Source organism: Schistocerca cancellata, chromosome 8 (genome assembly GCF_023864275.1).
Source record: "Schistocerca cancellata isolate TAMUIC-IGC-003103 chromosome 8, iqSchCanc2.1, whole genome shotgun sequence".
Classification (NCBI taxonomy): domain Eukaryota; kingdom Metazoa; phylum Arthropoda; class Insecta; order Orthoptera; family Acrididae; genus Schistocerca; species Schistocerca cancellata.
In genome coordinates this window covers 286,278,320-286,296,643 of record NC_064633.1, presented here as the reverse complement: position 1 = coordinate 286,296,643, position 18,324 = coordinate 286,278,320, and the positions used below count along the sequence as shown (strand labels likewise).

At 35.9% G+C, this 18,324-nt stretch overlaps 1 protein-coding gene across 1 annotated transcript in view; it reads left to right on the top strand.

Annotated features, from left to right (window-relative positions):
• The window catches only part of LOC126095525 (sodium channel protein Nach-like), a 267,631-nt gene that overhangs the window by 201,396 nt on the left and 47,911 nt on the right, over positions 1 to 18,324 (top strand). The window lies entirely within an intron of this gene.

Here is an 18,324-nt window from a genome sequence, read left to right as displayed (position 1 = left end):
TGTTAATGAGCAAAGCATCATTTTCGAATTATATGTATACTGAAATAGTTGTTATTTTTGTATTTAATTTGGAAACAGGTAACTTTACAATTAGGCAATTAGGACTGGTGTTTATCTTTAATGCTCTCCGAGGGGTTCTGATAGGGCAATGAGATACAGTAATATTTGAATACCCCCCGAAGAGTTTTGCCTAGCCTGATAGACGAAACTACTCTCACAGAAATATTAGTGTGATTGATGTGATACAGTACTAGTTGGACAAAATAACACAAACTGCATATATCTCAAAAGATACAAAATTTAATCATGCAACTTTACATACTTATAAATTTTCCAAATAGCTGCAAACATATACATCAAGAAAACAAGAATTGGAAATATGAGTTTACAAAGAAATTTTCAAACTTTTACAAAATCTATATTTACATCAAATTTTCTGAATCAATGTTTTCCGAACCTATCACTTCTAGAGCGTCCATTAATTTTCCCTCCTTCAAACACTCAAACACAACTAAACTAACGAATCACAAATTTGATTGGATTGATTACGTTGCACTTTAAAGTGTCCATATGACATGTTCTAGAATAATATTATCATATAAAAGACAGAAGAATAAAATTTATCCTAATAGTTTGCAATACCATAAAATATTTTACAAATCTTATCAAACATGAGTATTCAACATTATATTTTTATATTTATATTGTGACAGTATAGAAACTGTTCATTTATATCCAATCCGGGTTGTTGTCACAAGTATCTGAATATACTACTTATAGTCAATATTTCTTGGCTTTGTACATCAAATGCAATAACGTTTCAAAATGTTTACCAGACATCCAGAAAGTCAGATCAAATTAACACTGTGAAACAGCTTCATGATTTTATAAATTGAGACAAAATAAGTATTACGTCAATAAAATTCCTGAAAGTGGCAAGATACACTTAAGCAAGTGAAAATGTAATTGTGCTATAGTTAGCAACCTTGCAGTAAGGAGATTCTGTAAAATAAAATCCAGAACCTTGTCACATGGCATCTTATATTTCATTTCGTCAAAGTCCTCAGTCTGTCTACTAAAGTTGTCATTTCCTACCCCTCAATACCAAACTAGTCTCCAGATTGTGTCTTGTGAGATGTGACTAATGTAAAATAACAGTTTTTCAGTGTGATTTGTGTGCAATGTGTTGTGATAGTTGTTCAACAATAACTCTCAATTGTAATTTCACATCAGCATTTCCTTCAATCAAAATGTATATGAGTTCTACTTCCTGTGATTCAAATCATTCAGAAGTTCCGTTGTGTGTGACTACACAGTATCATCATCATCATAATCCCCTCAATTAAACTAATCATCAAAACCATTAATAAATGAGGGTTGAATACCACCGAACCACCTCAGCAGCATCGCATATCATATAACCTAAACCTATCATCATCATCCTCATCCAAATACCCCTATGAAAATGCAATATTAAATCAAACCATCTTCCATCAGTAAACCGTAAACATCAGTACATGTGAATCAGAGACAGGAATGAGTCAGCAACCTCAAATCCTTAATACAAATGCAAATCACAACATCACTTACCTTATTTCAAGACAATCCTCAACAATTCATAGCAATTTCAACATCTCTCTCATGTGTACATAACTGAGTGAAACATGTATATAGTATATCATGGTGATAATCCCTTCTTAACAAATCACTTCAACCCTTTCATAAATCATAATGTCTTTCAACATCTCATGTGGTCTTATATATAGTAACACATTAATTCAGTTGTCAATTGTATAACGGTATGAGAAGCAAAACATCGTAATTCCTTCCATGTGAATAATATATATAAGATTAAAAAAAAAAAAACAGTGAAAAGATGTATATAGTTCTTTTTAACTGCACAAATGTACCATAAAATCTTTAAGTATGTGTTAATAAGCTTAGTGGTTCAAATGATTCAAATGGCTCTGAGTACTATGGGACTTAACATCTTAGGTCATCAGTCCCCTAGAACTTAGAACTACTTAAACCTAACTAACCTAAGGACATCACACACATCCATGCCCGAGGCAGGATTCGAACCTGCGACTGTAGCAGTCCCGCGGTTCCGGACTTCAGCGCCTAGAACCGCACGGCCACCGCGGCTGGCAATAAGCTTAGTGTATCTTCACACAATTCACCTTTCATTTCTGGATAAGCTGATATAAATACAGTATGGTCTGTTGTCTGTAAAGATGTGTAACTGTTCCTCACTAGAAAATACATATTGGTTTTTCCTGGCAACGTAAGTTCAAATCATAGTCCTCACATATCAGTAATATTCACAATCAGTAGGATGTAAATGTCAAATTATCAATACATCTGATGATGCAGATTACTCAAACAAAACAAAATTTATCTTATACTACAAATTAAATCATATGAAAATATCTTACATAACAAATATAAGCAAACATAGGTACGAAAAATTAACATATGTATTGTCGGAAGTTTGTGTGTCAGAAAGGTATCGTAGAATGTGGCATCAGTGTTTTCGAGAAGAAAATGTCACATTAGCTGGGGCACCTTGCATAAGCCACACGCATAGTACTCAGAGATTGTGAACCCCCCTGAGGGATTGCAATTATTGCACATAAGGTTTCAACTGAGTGACATTTCTTAAACCAAATAGCTTTTTTGATTTGGGATAGATAAGTCGGTAGGCGTTTGGATGTGGTTTTTCATAAACTTCAAAAGGACCAATGTAAATATCGAAAAATTTCTTGATCTCTCTATTGATTGCCTTGGATTTCTCATAACTTTTGGATAAGACTAGATCACCTACATTGTACTGTGTAAACTTTCCTTTTGAATCATGTTTAAGCTTTGTCTTGGCACAGTGTGTTTCAATATTTTTCTTTACTATTTCCGTTCTCTCGTCCGGTGTAAACTAATTACAAACAGGAAAATTGATCAATTCGTACAAGATGTTTGGTGGGTGTTTGTTAAAATAGACTTCATAAGGTGTAAAACCAGTTGTTGTATGTTGTAAGGTGTTCAAAACATCTTCAAAATCACATATGTAACTTGACCAATTTGTATGATCTTTAGAGCAGTAAGTTCTACAAAGCCTGCCTATCTCATGCATATAGCGCTCAGTTGGGTTGCAAGATGGAGAATATATGGAAATAATAACGTGCTTAATGTCTTCATCTTTCATGAAATCTTTCCAAATGTTAGATGTAAATTGGTTCCCGTTGTCTGAAAGTATGGCTTTTGGTTTTCCAATCTATGTGAAGTAATCATTATAGAAACAGTTTAAAATTTTCCTGCTTGTTGCCTTCTTTAGTGGATACAATTTTACTAGTTTATTGAATAAGTCAACAACTACAAACAAATATGAATGACCCTCTTTAGTTCTCGGCAATTGACCAAACAAATCAATTCCTATCAGTTCCAATTTGCCTTTGGCACAATACTTTGTAAATAACCTTGGTATTTCTGATTTGTGACTTTTACTCTTTGACACCGATCACATTTTTGTATAACCTGTCTTACTCTTCTAAACATATTATTAAAATAGACATTTTCCTTAAGTTTGTCAGTGCATTTCATGATTCCACAGTGTCCATAGCTCTCATGTGTGTACTTAATTAAAACATCAACACATTGTATAGGCCAACAAACCTCCCAGATGTCAGAGTCAGTGTTATGACTCCTGAATAAAATACCTTTAAAGTTTTGATAATACATGCCAAACTTTTCATAACCCTTTTTACAAATAAGGCTTTTCACAATTTTCAAATCATCATCCTGGTACTGGTATCTCCTAAGCTGACTACAAATGTTAGTAATTTCCTTTTCACCCTTAATCCCTCTCATGTACATTATTTTAAACACTTTGTTATCCAATAGTTCTTCTTCCTGACCCCCCACCCCCCACCCCCCACCCACCCCCACAGGTAATCTAGACAAAGCATCAGCAATTATATTCTGATCCCCTTTTATGTACTGAATGCTATAATCAAATTGTTGTAAAAATATGGCCCACCTGGTTAATCTACTATTGAAAAGTTTACAGTCTTGAATATAACATAGAGCTTTGCGATCCGTGAAAACTATGACTTTATGGCCTGCTAGATAGTTCCTGTATTCAGTGAAACCCCATACAATGGCAAGTAGTTCCTTCTCAGTCACTGTGTAATTACGTTCATGTTTCTGCAGACCTCGGCTGGCAAAACTGATTGAAAGATGTTCTATTTTTCTATCAATTTCCTTCTGTTGAAACAAATGTACACCCAATCTGTAATCTGAACTATCTGTCATTAGGCAAAATGGTTGTGAAAGGTGAGGTCTGTGGAGTAATTGACTGTTATTTAGTTGTTGTTTGATCTCATTGAATGCTGCTTGACACTGATCTGTCCATTCCCACATGGAGTTCTTTTTTAATAGCTCTCTCAAACACGGTGCATTTAAAGCATGGGTGCTGACATACTTACGATAAAAATTACATAGACCATAAAATGACCTCAGCTGTTTCTTTTTCTTTGGACAATTGCAGAAATTTCTTTTTCTTTGGACAATTGCAGAAATTTTATCACTGTCAGGTAGAATGCCTTCTCTGTTAATTATATGGCTTAAAAACTTCAAGTCTGATACTCCAAATTTGCATTTGCTTAATTTAAGGGTCATACCGCCTTGTCTGAACTTATTGGCTAACTTGTACAAAGTGTCAAGGTGTTCCTCCCAGGTTTTGCTGGTTATTAATATATCATCTGCGTAAATAATTAGTTTAGATAGTAGTTCACTTCCAATCACACGATCCTAAGCTCAAATAAACTTGGCTACAGACACATTCAGCCCAAACGGAACAACACAATAATGAAGACATTTATCATTATATAAAAAGGCTGTGTACTGCCTTGAATCCTGTCCTAATGTGATTTGATGAAAACCTGAGGTCAAATCCAGGCTAGAAAAATATTTTGTGTCATTGAATTTGTACAGGATTTCCTCCATGGATTCTGGATGATATGTTTCTCATTCTATAAACTTATTCAGGTGACGTGAATCCAATACCAGCCTAACATCACCATCCTTTTTTGAAATACAGACCATCGGGCTGTTATATGGACTGTGACTGCTCTCTATTATTCTCCATTTTTGCATTTTCTGGAGTTCCCTCTCCACTTCTTTCCTTTTACAGATGGGTACCCCATAAGGCTTAATGAAAAAGGGTTCGTGTGGCTTTAACTTCAAATGACATTCATAATCTTTGACCCTACCAGGTTGATCACTAAAAATGTTACAGTTTTCCCAGAGAACATTTTCTAATTCCTGCTTTTCAGACTCAGTCAAGTCATTTGGTTCTTTTACCTTTTCTGATATAGTTAGGGAGTAACTATCATCAACCAAATTCTGGTTATTGTGATCCCTATTTTCCTCTTCCTCCATGTAATGGCTACACTCTGGATAAACTGTTTCCCTAATATGGTTACTACTGCTTATACTTGAATTTAACTGGATTACTACTTTTTCTTGAATACTGGTCTTTGATTCAGTGACAGTTATTCTGAATTTTGCCAATCAAAACTCACCTTTGCTTTAACTATCCAGTCCATCCCTAAAATCATTTGCTCATTGAGTTCTGGAATAACTAAACAACCATGTTCAAAATTAATGTTGCCAACAGAAAATGTAATTAAAGCTTGTTTATTTATTAACTTACTAAACATGCCAGTGGCACCTTTAATCCGTACACCTGTGATTGGAAATTCGATGTAACTTTCCGTTTCTTTTATCCTGTTCCTCAACTTGTCTGAGATACTACTAATGGGACTGCCAGTGTCAATAAAACAAAGTCCTGGCCAATTGTTAATGATTATTTATACATAAGGACTACCTAAGGTAATGTTTGGGTCACTATTCACATTCTCTGCCAACAAGTCACTTTCTAATTCAGTTGTATGATGTTGTTACATACTTCTTCACTACAGGTTTCAATGTCAGAATCAACATAAGATTGAGTGTCATTATGACTGGAATCAAATACACATGAGACAGATACCTTACTTCCACTAGACTTAAAATTATCTTTCATGGATGGATCTGATTTGATGACTTCACTTTCCTTATTATTTTCGAAACAATCTTCATTTTCACTGATAATAGATTCCAACATCTTCTCACCTATCAACTTAGCTTGTTCCTTGTTATTAGTAGATTTACTTAAGATTTCTTTTATACAAATTGGTACCATTACATTGTTTGCACTCTTAATATCTTCACGTGAACCAACTTCGCATTCAGAGTTACTTTCAGTTGCAACATCATTATCAATAACTTCAACATAAATAATGACATCTAATTTCTCTTGTGTACATATATCATCAAATACATCATCCTTCACAACACTATCTTTATCAAAATCATCATCAAAATAATCTGTGGGTGATACCTCTGCATGCACATCTGCCTTAACTACTAAGTGTTCAACATCTGAAGTTACACTACTGAAATCGCTACCTGTTTCATTATCTAAGTCAGGTGTTATTTCCTCATTTTGGCTACCAATTTCTACTAATATAGATACCTCATTATACTTACCTTCATCAGAAAACAAGCTAGTGATGCCATACATATCATAAGTTCTGTCTACATCAGGTGTTAATGTGTCATCAATTAATGCTAAGTCATGTTCATTAAGTTCAAACTGTGGTCCTGCTTGAGTATGTGCATTATTCAATTCACTCAACATGTGATCCCAAACGTTTTGCTTATAACTAGTATCATCTAAGTAGTAGTCCCTATTTATTTGTTGCTTTTACGTTTCTGTCTCTTTAACCTCCTATTTGCCTGGTTTGTGCCATTAACTATTCACCCCAAATTGACAGGCTCCCAACAAGGTGGTTACCTGTTTCCCTGGTTGGAATTTCTGTTCTGAAGCTGGTTACAGTTTCTCTGTTCTTGATGGTTTTCGTGTCTGTTGTAACTACTGTTTTGGTTACCAAGCCAGTTATTATTTCTGTCTCCATTATATTGTTGTGACCCCCCATTCCTATTGTGAGTGTTTCTGAGGTTTTGATTGTACTGTCTGTCATCATTCTCCCATGCACGGTCAATTTTGTCTACATGACGCAAAAATTTGTCAACACTGTCATCTGGTCCATATACAAGTCCATGTAAGGGCTTCAAAATCCAAAAAACGTTTCACAAATTTAACTTTAGCAGACTCCGGCATGTTAGGTTGGAAACTTTGCACTAATACACAAAGTCAACCGGATGCAATTGCGCATCACCTGGGTAATATTTTAAGCTAACATTGTTACAATTATGCACAAACATCTGGTTTGCATCAAAATTGGGCATTATATTATTTTGCAATTTGGAAACTTCAGAGCTGACTGTTTGCAGTTCTATTGTTACACTTTCTACTTTCTTGTCAATACGAGATATCTTATCAGAAACAACTTCAGAATTTAATTTCAATCTTTCCCCTACCAATTCTTTTTCTGAAACAATGAGTTCCTGCAACATTTTTAACTCACCTTTTCGGTTCACTAATTCATTTAAAATGACTACTTCCATGTTTTTGACACATTCATTAACTAATTCAATGCTTTTGTTTGTTTCTTTAAATTTGGAGATTGTGAAAGCCTCCAAACAGTCAACTTTGGTTTCTACCCTTTCTATGTCACATGCAACAATTTCTACTTTGTTATTTGATGAGTTGATTTCTTCTCTCAATGATTTTAAATTTTGGTCCAGCTTTTCTGTGACCTCTTTAATGTTGCTACCTAACTGGTTGTTTTGAGTTACCAGTTGTTCTTGTTTATTATTCAACAACTGAGATACCTGATCAATTAAATTCAGTTGTTGATTTGCTCCCGAAAAACCATGAAAAGGCGAACAACTACTGCTCGCGGAATCTGCTTCACTGTTAAGTGTACATTTGGAGCAGAAGCATGAAATTGACGGCCTGACAGCGTGGTCATGCCTATTTGAATTAACTGAGTTTCGCTCATTTTGATCAAAGTGGCTAGACACTAGACAAAACACTTTCCTGCCTATCAAGTGAAATTGTCACATGCACACAATGAAACAAAAACAGAAAATTGTAGAACACAATTAAAAGGGGTACTTATCTGATTCATTCACGATGTCATTCTAGAATATCACTTTTGCTCCTGGCGACATCCGTGGCGTAGTCTGCCTCTTGTACATGGAATTCTTGCGAGTCGTCCTCTGCACAGTCTTCCACTTGATCCCAGCACCTCCACCACATTGAGATGTTTGTATTTTCCCACCTCCGCACTGCAAATGTTTTGACTTTTGAGTGAAATGCCCAGTCGATGTGCTGTTGTTTTCACGTCAATTCTACCAACAGTGAGAGTTGTTTAGTTCTCGGGGTGTTGTAAAATTCCCGGATTCGTCTCATCACTGTGCAGCCTATGAAAAGGATTGCGGAAGACTCCCAAATAAATTCCAAAGTACAGTGCAGTTTTAACACCAATATATTTCCAGGACTCTGGTGTCCGAGCCTGGTGAACTGTACTGGTTACATCACATGTACCCAAAGTTGACATCAAACGACACAGAGTTCACAACAATCAACAAACGAGTGAGCCTGCAATACATTTGCTCGCAACCCTAGCCAAAAAATGAGTGCCCCAAGGTGCCTGCGTGACCTCTATTTATACTTTTGTTAACAATTACAGACAATGAAAACTACAATTTTATGGAAAATCATGATTAAAAGTTAAACCGAATATGAGATACACATTGCTAAAAATTTACAATCTCAGTGCTGAACAAGGTGAACCTATTTTCAACTTAGTTATGAGTTAATATAACATTTTCTTACTAATTATGTTACAGGTAACAATTACATTTCTAAATTCATTTAAAACAAATCAACTAGTGCCTGAATTTTAGTGCTAACATATATCGGAGATTCAATAACGTGCTTTATTTATATGTTCTATTTAATTTGCTGTAGTAATTTCATAATGATAGGTTTACTGGTACATCCTGACCATGTGCTGCATTTCTTTCGATTAGTTACGGTATTAATTTCACATTTATATTGTGTTTTTCACATAAGAACAATGTTAATGAGCAAAGCATCATTTTCGAATTATACGTATACTGAAATAGTGGTTATTTTTGTATGTAATTTGGAAACAGGTCACTTTACAATCAGGCTATTAGCACTAGTGTTTATCTTTAATGCTCTCCAAGGGGTTCTGATAGGGCAATGAGATACAGTAATATTTCAGGAGTTGACGGAGCTGCACAAAGAGCACCTCAAGGACACTTTCAAGTCAATTAACAAATTTGGCATAGTGATCAATGAGGTGAAATGCACACTCCAACAACAGCAAGTGACATTCCAGGGGCAGGTGCCATCGACAAATGCAAGATAGATTTAATTGAAGAAATACCTTGACCAACTAATCAAGACAGCTTAGAAAATTTTTAGGGGCGATATATTTCTATTCGCAATGCCTGCTAGGAGCTGCTGAGGTCCAAGCACTGTTGACAGCAGCACTGCTGGGAAAGAGCGCAAGAGGCCGATGGCTGCTACAGTCACCCACAGAAATGTGAAAAGCATTCGACCAAGTGAAGATAGATTTACAGATGGCAGTTCTGTTAGTATGCCTAGTATCACACTTACATGTTACATATCCCTTACTATCAAAATGTTCATACAAATTAAATATCCTACATTGAACTAACTATTCTAGTGTTGTCAATGTTTATATAGTTTCATAATGGCAGAAACATTATATTAGCAAATAAATGCTACTTATCTTGGTGTGGCTGTCTCATTCTCTAGGGTGTTAGTTATGTTTATGCCTTCCAATTAATAGGATCAAGGTATATTTTTTTGGAAGTTTGTGGTAAGCTCTTATGGGACCAAACTGCTGATGTCATCGATCCCTAAGCTTACACACTACTTAATCCAATTTAGACTAACTTATGCTGAGGACAACACACACACACACACACACACACACACACACACACATGCATGAGGGAGGACTCGAACCTCCAATGGATGCAGCTGCGCAGACCATGACAAGATGTGTCAGACTGCACAGCTACCCCATGCGACTTCAAGGTTTCGTATTTCAGTAAAAGCATCTGGAATATTCTTACTTTTTAACATCATCAGCATTAATTCATAAATTCTTGACAGTTTCTACAGCACCGCTTGTTAAGAAAATGCATTGTGCAGCATTTTAATATAAAAGATAGAAGTTGATAGTTACTTTGGTGTCTAAAATTTCTATAAGTATTGCTTACATGACTCCCATATTGTTCTAGAACAGAATGTAGTACAACTAAATTTTATTATGACTGTGTTAATTGAAATTTCAGGTATAATTTACATAATGTTTTTTTGGAAATAACTATTTATACAAGGATTTCTGCCCTAATAATTATTGTTTGTTATATAATATAGCAAAAATGTTTTTGCGTGGTGAAGTTTGGGATGTGTATCATTGCTTAACAGAAGAAAAACAATATGTCACATCATAATATGGCTATCCTCCACCAAATAAATAATATGTATCTCGTGTAATCTGTGGTGCTGCTTCTTAATGCTGCCATATGTTCATCTTAATGTTACTACATTGCCATAAAGGAATTATTCAATGGTTGAAATAAGTTCCAGTATTTCTTGTCTACAAAGATTTTCATTTCACACACTAGATGTGTAAAACTGACTTAACACTGTCTCATGATTGACATAAGACTGACTTCAGACTGACTAATGGCGGTGTGCAAATCACCTCTATTTATATGACTTCTGACATTGTTACATATTAAATTTTTAGAGTTATACAATTAAAATTTTTAGATACATCTTCACAAATTGCATAGAAATTTACATGAATTAAAAGTGAATAATTCCATACAAAGTCAGGAAAGACTCTATTTCTATTAATATTATAAATTATTTTTTTATTACTGCAACAATGTATTTCATTAATTTGTATACATCATTTTACTTACTTAGAGAATGATCACCATATCATTTACGGGTAAACAGAGTGATTAGTTTTATGGAATGAAAGACCTAGATTCAGTTAATTTAATTTTGTAAGAGTTAAACTTTATATTCCTACATAATTGTAATTATAGTTCCATTAACTAATACCAATTAAAATATGAATATGCTTAATTCTGATTGAAAAATCATCATGTCATATTTCTATTAGGGATTTACACAACTTTTTAGCTTGAAAACATAAAAGTAGCTGTCTCTTGATGACTAGAAATATTGGAACTTTAATTGTTAATTACTCCATAATTACAATAGCAAAATTATTACTACCATGTGACTGAAGTTTTTATTATGTACAAATTTGTTATAGTACATTAACTTTTAATCCAACATGTTTCCTTTGTTGTGCATACTGGTGAGGCTCAATGTAAACAATGTCAAAACAGTAGCTTAAATTAGTGCAAATTATAATCTGCTACAAAAGAAATCTTCAGTGTACACAAATCCAGATAACCAGAAAAGACAAAATCAAATCAGCAATTTACATTGGAGTAAATTACTGATATTACACATATGCCCTCTTTAGGAGAGTGGGGATAAGACTGGGAGAGAATACAGGATCCCAAAAGGGTTGTGATATTACAGGTTGCAAGTTTCGACAATATAAAAACTATCAGCTTCCTGTTTTCATACAATTGCAGATATTAGCAATAGTGAATTAGCAATAACAAATTTTAAAAAATTAAAAATTAAAACAGAAGTTTTGTTTACATGAAAACTAAAGCTTAACAACTTTAGTTTTACTATAAAATGATTTTTGATTCATTAAGGCTAACAGCTGTAATTACTAATTTTCATGGTTCGAGCTGTATGTTGCTAAATGGATTGATATGAAAAATAAAATTACATTATAAAAAAATAGTGTGTTCTTGATCAAATAAATGAAAATTGTCTTTAGATGTGGAATATATAATTGAAGCATAAAAACTAGTCAGGCTGAAATTTAAGTGGAATCGAACATTTAAATTGAAGAAGGGTAGTTCAGTGATATGCGAATGAGGTTGGGCAACGTTTGTTTTATGTAAACTCGAAGCAGAATATATGAAGCAGAGCACATACCATAGAGAGCTCCTGGTAATTTATGAAGCTGTCATTATTTTTGTCCTTAGATAGGGGGCACGGCTTTCATAATTTATGCCGACCACAAACCAGTGATGGATACATATGGGCTGCGTGCGGGGCGCACACCCCTCTTTTGCGGGCCACCCGCATTGCTACCCAAGCTGTCCCCACCAGTCAGCCTGCACACTATTTGTTCCTTTCTTTCATCAGTCAACTCAATTGAACTGAGTTATCGAGTAGCTGTACTTTCCTATGTAGCACGCGCATCCACGTCGTCGTAGTTTATATGTTTCTGTCTGACACATAGATAGCTAATACATAAAGAACTTAACTAATCTCCATCTGAACAGGTCTCTGAAGACCCTAACAGTACTGATGGACCGCCGTGTCATCCTCAGCCTACAGGCGTCACTGGATGTGGATATGGAGGGGCATGTGGGCAGCACACCGGTCCCCTGGCCACTGCTTCTCAGTCAAGTAGCTCCTCAATTGGCCTCACAAGAGTTGAGGGCCAAATAGGAAGTTAGTTTGCATTCAGGAGCATAAATATTAAGACTGCAGAATGAATAAGTAAAAAGTCCTAGTTGAAGAAGAATCACTCTTCGTGATTAAGAAGAGACTAATGGGAAAGATTTTCAGTACAAGCAAACTATCATAAACGCCCTTAATGATCGTGACTGTTATGCAAGTGTTGTCTGTTTGTCCCAGATCTGACTATCCTACTTTGTACATGCTGTACAAAATATTTACTTGTCTATCTGCATCTATTGCTAGGGTAGAAAGAAGTTTTTCAACAATGCAGCTTACAAAGACACAGCTGAGGTCCACAATGAAGGAGGATCTACTTAATGGCTTAGCTCACCCTGATGTTGATTGTCCTATTGATGATGTAATTATCCTATTTGACAGGAAGAATAGGCACATAGAATTCATCATTTAAGAAAGAGAACAACAACTGTAACATTTTTATATCATAAGATGGCATTGTCTTGTATGTGTGTATAATCAATTTAAACAAAACTCTCCTCAAATTTGCAACTGGTTACTTTTTACTACAGTAAAAGTAAAGGTAGCTGAAGATATCTTTACTGCCCCCTCCTTGAGGTTTTTCTGTATTTGCCACTGCCACAAACCGATAACATTCACATTCAGTAAATTGAAGGACAGCTACTCCCCATGACAAATCTGACTGTTGGAACTTATTATTCAGTTCACAACAGACTTGCGCCGTGTGAAAGGAGGTGGAAACTTTGCATCCAATTATTGGTCCAATGTAGGAAACATGTCCCAGACCACTGATTATCAAGAATTGGCAGCAACACAGGCCACTGATCAACAACTACAACAGGTCCTGTAGGATGACACTATCGGACTGAAGCTTCAGCAAGTATGGCCAGCAGTGACATAGGTCAGCCTTTGTTGTGACTTATTGTGAGCTGAGCCTAGACCTTACGTTTCTGATGAATTACGGAAGACTATCTTTGACAGTGTTCATGGAGTAGCCCATTGAAGTGCAAAAGCCAGCATCAAATTTATAATGGACCGCTACGTGTGGCCGAGCATTAAGAGGGATTGTGGGAGGTAGGCAAAGGCGTGCTTGGTGTGCCAGAGATGTAATGTCAGTCAGCACATTCACGAACCAGTAGTAGAGTTCACACAGACTACGGAATGATTCTTTCACGTCCATCTGGACATTGTGGGCCACTGATGCCTTCAGAAGAGTAGGAGCAGTGCCAGTTGCAGATACATCAGTGTAAACAATGGTACAAGCATTATTATCTACCTGAGTCATGCGGTTCAAATATCCTTTGCATTGTAGCTATAGGTCACCAGTTTTAATCGACATTATTTTTGGAACTAGCCAAACTGTGTGGATTCGGACATCACTGCACAACTGCCTACCACCCAGCAAGTAACTGTGTGGCTGAGTAGCGGCATGGGACTTTGAAGGCTTTCCTGATGTGCAACAACATGGCATTGCTGCTGGTGTTGTGGGGCCTCAGGATTGCTTGTAAAACAGAGTTATAAGCTTCCACGGCAGAGTTAGTTTATTGGGAAGTACTGGACTGGAGTTTTTTGCTGCACCACCGGAAGAAACAATGATCAGTATGCCACCTGTCCTGCAGTTGGTGTGTAAACATATGTCTAACCTCCGCCCAACAAGGGTTAAGTGGCATATCATATGCTAAATGTTTGCACATAAATATCTAGGTTCTTGCTCTCAAGTATGATTATGGGCAGATGCAGTATGACTGCCACTGCAACTATCATATTCTGCTCGCTACCCAGTAATAACAAGAGGTGAATGTACAATATAGACAGTAATCAATGGAAAACAGCAAACCATCTCACTAGACAAAGTGAAACCAGCACACATGCTGTTGCCAGATGATGACACAGTTCATCAGCAACATAAAGAGATGGTGTCCGCTCAGCCACTTGGACAAGAAGTGGTGACAACACAGGCTAGCAGCCCACCATCTCTAACACACGAGGTGTGCTAGAGGGAGAAGACATCGACTCCAGTGAGATATTCTAACGTGGACTGACAAATAACCTACAAATTACCATACAGCCTCAGAGTACAACAATACTGCAGGGAGTATCTGCAGGAGTTGCCATCATGTGAGTAAGGTACACTTAGTCCACATTGACATTTTATTCCTTGGAACTTCTAAAGTTACAGCTCATTTAGTATTTGAGAGTTGGATTATTCTTTTGTTTTATTGAATTTGATGTTTTACCTTTAGTCTTGTAATTCTGATTAAAAAAATATTTCATTATATTGTCCTGAAGCTTATTATTTCATCTGTATGTGGAATAAGACTAAATAGGACTGCTATTGAGTGTTTATTCTGTACTTCTGCACTATTTGTTGCATAATGTAGCTACATATTAAATAATGTATAGCTACTATACACAGTATCCAGTATTTGATAATGAGATAACTTAGTGACTTGCAACAAACATTACACATAATTTCAAAACTTAATGAAACTTTTCCTTGCTACCAAGCCCTACAAAAAGATGAAAGGAAAAAAGTTTATTGGATACTAAATTTTTGATGTTCATTCAGTAGAACTGTCGCATCACGCACGACGTCATGACTTTTATATGTATTGCTTCATTGTTATTAACTCTATTTGCAACACATTTAGCAGATGATATCCACATATGCTACTGAATGTACCTAAAAAATTGTATCATTGTACGGCATATAGTTCAAGAGGTATGAGGGAAAAAGGACATGAAGAGGGGTGGAGGAGTAGGAGATGGACAGAGAAAGGGGGAGAGAAGGATATGGGCAGGCAGAGTGGAGAAGAGGAGATGGACATAAAAGGGGAAGAAGGGCGAAGGGTAGAGAGAGGGTAAGAAGGAGATGGACAGGGAGTGGGTGTGGAAGAGGTGGACAGAGAGAAGGGGCAGAAGGAGGTGGACAGAGAGGGGGGCAGAGGAAATGGACAGAGAAAGGGTAAAGGAGGAGATGGATTAATACAACTGAAGTAAATACATACCAGGGCAATGCCAGATACTCAGCTAGTTGTTGAATATTTCTGTCCCAGTCACAAGAAACATTTATATTATGTAAACCACTTTCTTCAAAATATTTGAAGGAAACAAGTGAATATTTTGAAAGTTTCTAGTTTTTTTTTTTTTGTAGAGTGGTTTTATACCCTGCAACTGCTGTCTCTTCATCAGTTAGTAATTGGAAAAAGCTGGTTTTTTTTTTTTTTTTTTTTTTTTTTTTTTTTTTTTTTTTTTTTTTTTTTTTTTTGTCACTGTTGTAGTTTCTGAAACATCCTGGCACTTATGACATTACCACCTTCAATTATGACAAATTAAATTTATATTCTGAATATGACCATCAAGAAGTATGAAATGTTATGCAAAGTTATTTATTTGAACTCTATCTATGTTGATAAGATTATAAGAAAACTGTGGCCAGATTGTATATTTGGATTAATCTCAATTACTTTCACGGTAGTCAGGAGTGATAATAATACTATTACCTTCCATCAGACTACGAAATAGCTATCGCGCACACTTAGCTTGGAAATTATTGTTTGGTATTTACTTGACTATGAAAAGAAATTAAATTTACTTTCGTAATAATATCAGTCAAAAATTTATTGGACTACAAGAAAAATAAATGACTAGAGGTTCTAATGGCTGTAATATGCGAGTAGTAATTATACACAAAATGGCTTTTAAAATAATTATGAACCAAACAAAAAGCTTCTGTATTTAGTTATCTCACTTGCACTAAATGAAATTCATATTTTATTTTTATCCAGAATGAAAGAGTTTCTTCTAATGACACAAAATATTTTAATGCTCTTAATGGATATTCAGTCTAAATGTGGAAATACTACTCATATTTAGTAATACAGCTTAGTGATAAAGATCTAATCCCATCCAAGATCCAATAACATAAGAATTTGAGCAAGTGAGCTTTTCACACTTTTAAATGTCATCTTACAACATTCTAACAGTGTTCTCTTTGCATGACTGTTATCTTAGTACTAGTTACACAATTCATGTGTCGCTGTATGTCATAGATGGTGGAACCAATAAAATTAAATATTGTTTCACTCAAACATACTAGACACTGTCATTTAGTAATTAATTCTCTTGATATGGGGGAAAATTCGTTAAGCCTGGTTGTGTCCCCATGGACTTGACATTTAGGAACCATTTGCAAAGAAGAATTACTATACAGTACCATCTTGTAACCAGATATGCTTATGTCCAAAAACCACAAACATTTTAAATAAAAATATTCCGATAGTACATGTTAACTGCTAACACACTGCAACCAAGTTTTATTCAAGTTCAGACTCTGTCAACAATGAGAGAAAAAGTAGTGGACTTCAGAACATGTAAACAAGAGAAAAAATGTCAGTTATCACTGAAGATGCTTTGAAATAAAAGCAAAATGCATCTGGTGAAAAAACTCTCAAGTTGCAGTAAGCTGAAGATGGAAAAAACAATGACAATGGATTGTCATTGGTTTGCCTTTACAGAAGTCTGATATCCAGCTGTCATTTGATAAAGTTGATAGAACAGGAGGTGCACTATGGAGGTGGTGCATTCTACAGGGTTATTACAAATGATTGAAGCGATTTCACAACTCTACAATAACTTTAATATTTGAGATATTTTCACAATGCTTTGCACACACATACAAAAACTCAAAAAGTTTTTTTAGGCATTCACAAATGTTCGATATGTGCCCCTTTAGTGATTCGGCAGACATCAAGCCGATAATCAAGTTCCTCCCACACTCGGCGCAGCATGTCCCCATCAATGAGTTCGAAAGCATCGTTGATGCGAGCTTGCAGTTCTGGCATTTCTTGGTAGAGGAGGTTTAAACACTGAATCTTTCACATAACCCCACAGAAAGAAATCACATGGGGTTAAGTCAGGAGAGTGTGGAGGCCATGACATGAATTGCTGATCATGATCTCCACCACGACCGATCCATCGGTTTTCCAATCTCCTGTTTAAGAAATGCCGAACATCATGATGGAAGTGCGGTGGAGCACCATCCTGTTGAAAGATGAAGTCAGCGCTGTCGGTCTCCAGTTGTGGCATGAGCCAATTTTCCGCGGGCTACGCGTGAAACTTGCCCGCACGCGTTCAACCGTTTCTTCGCTCACTGCAGGCCGACCTGTTGATTTCCCCTTACAGAGGCATCCAGAAGCTTTAAACTGCGCATACCATCGCTGAATGGCGTTAGCAGTTGGTGGATCTTTATTGAACTTCGTCCTGAAGTGTCGTTGCACTGTTGTGGCTGACTGATGTGAGTGCATTTCAAGCACGACATACGCTTTCTCGGCTCCTGTCGCCATTTTGTCTCACTGCGCTCTCGAGCGCTTTGGTGGCAGAAACCTGAAGTGCGGCTTCAGCCGAACAAAACTTTATGAGTTTTTCTATGTATCTGTAGTGTGTCGTGACCATATGTCAATGAATGGAGCTACAGTGAATTTATAAAATCGCTTCAATCATTTGTAATAGCCCTGTATTAGTCCAGAAGATGTGGACACTACTTGTATACTTGTGATTCATTTAATTTTTTAAAACATTTCATGAACAAACACACTGTTGTCTAATTTACAAATGGAGTAATAATAATGACAGCATTAGACAAGATAGTAACAACAACAAAAAAACATCAAAATAATTACAATATTAATAGCTCTTACACT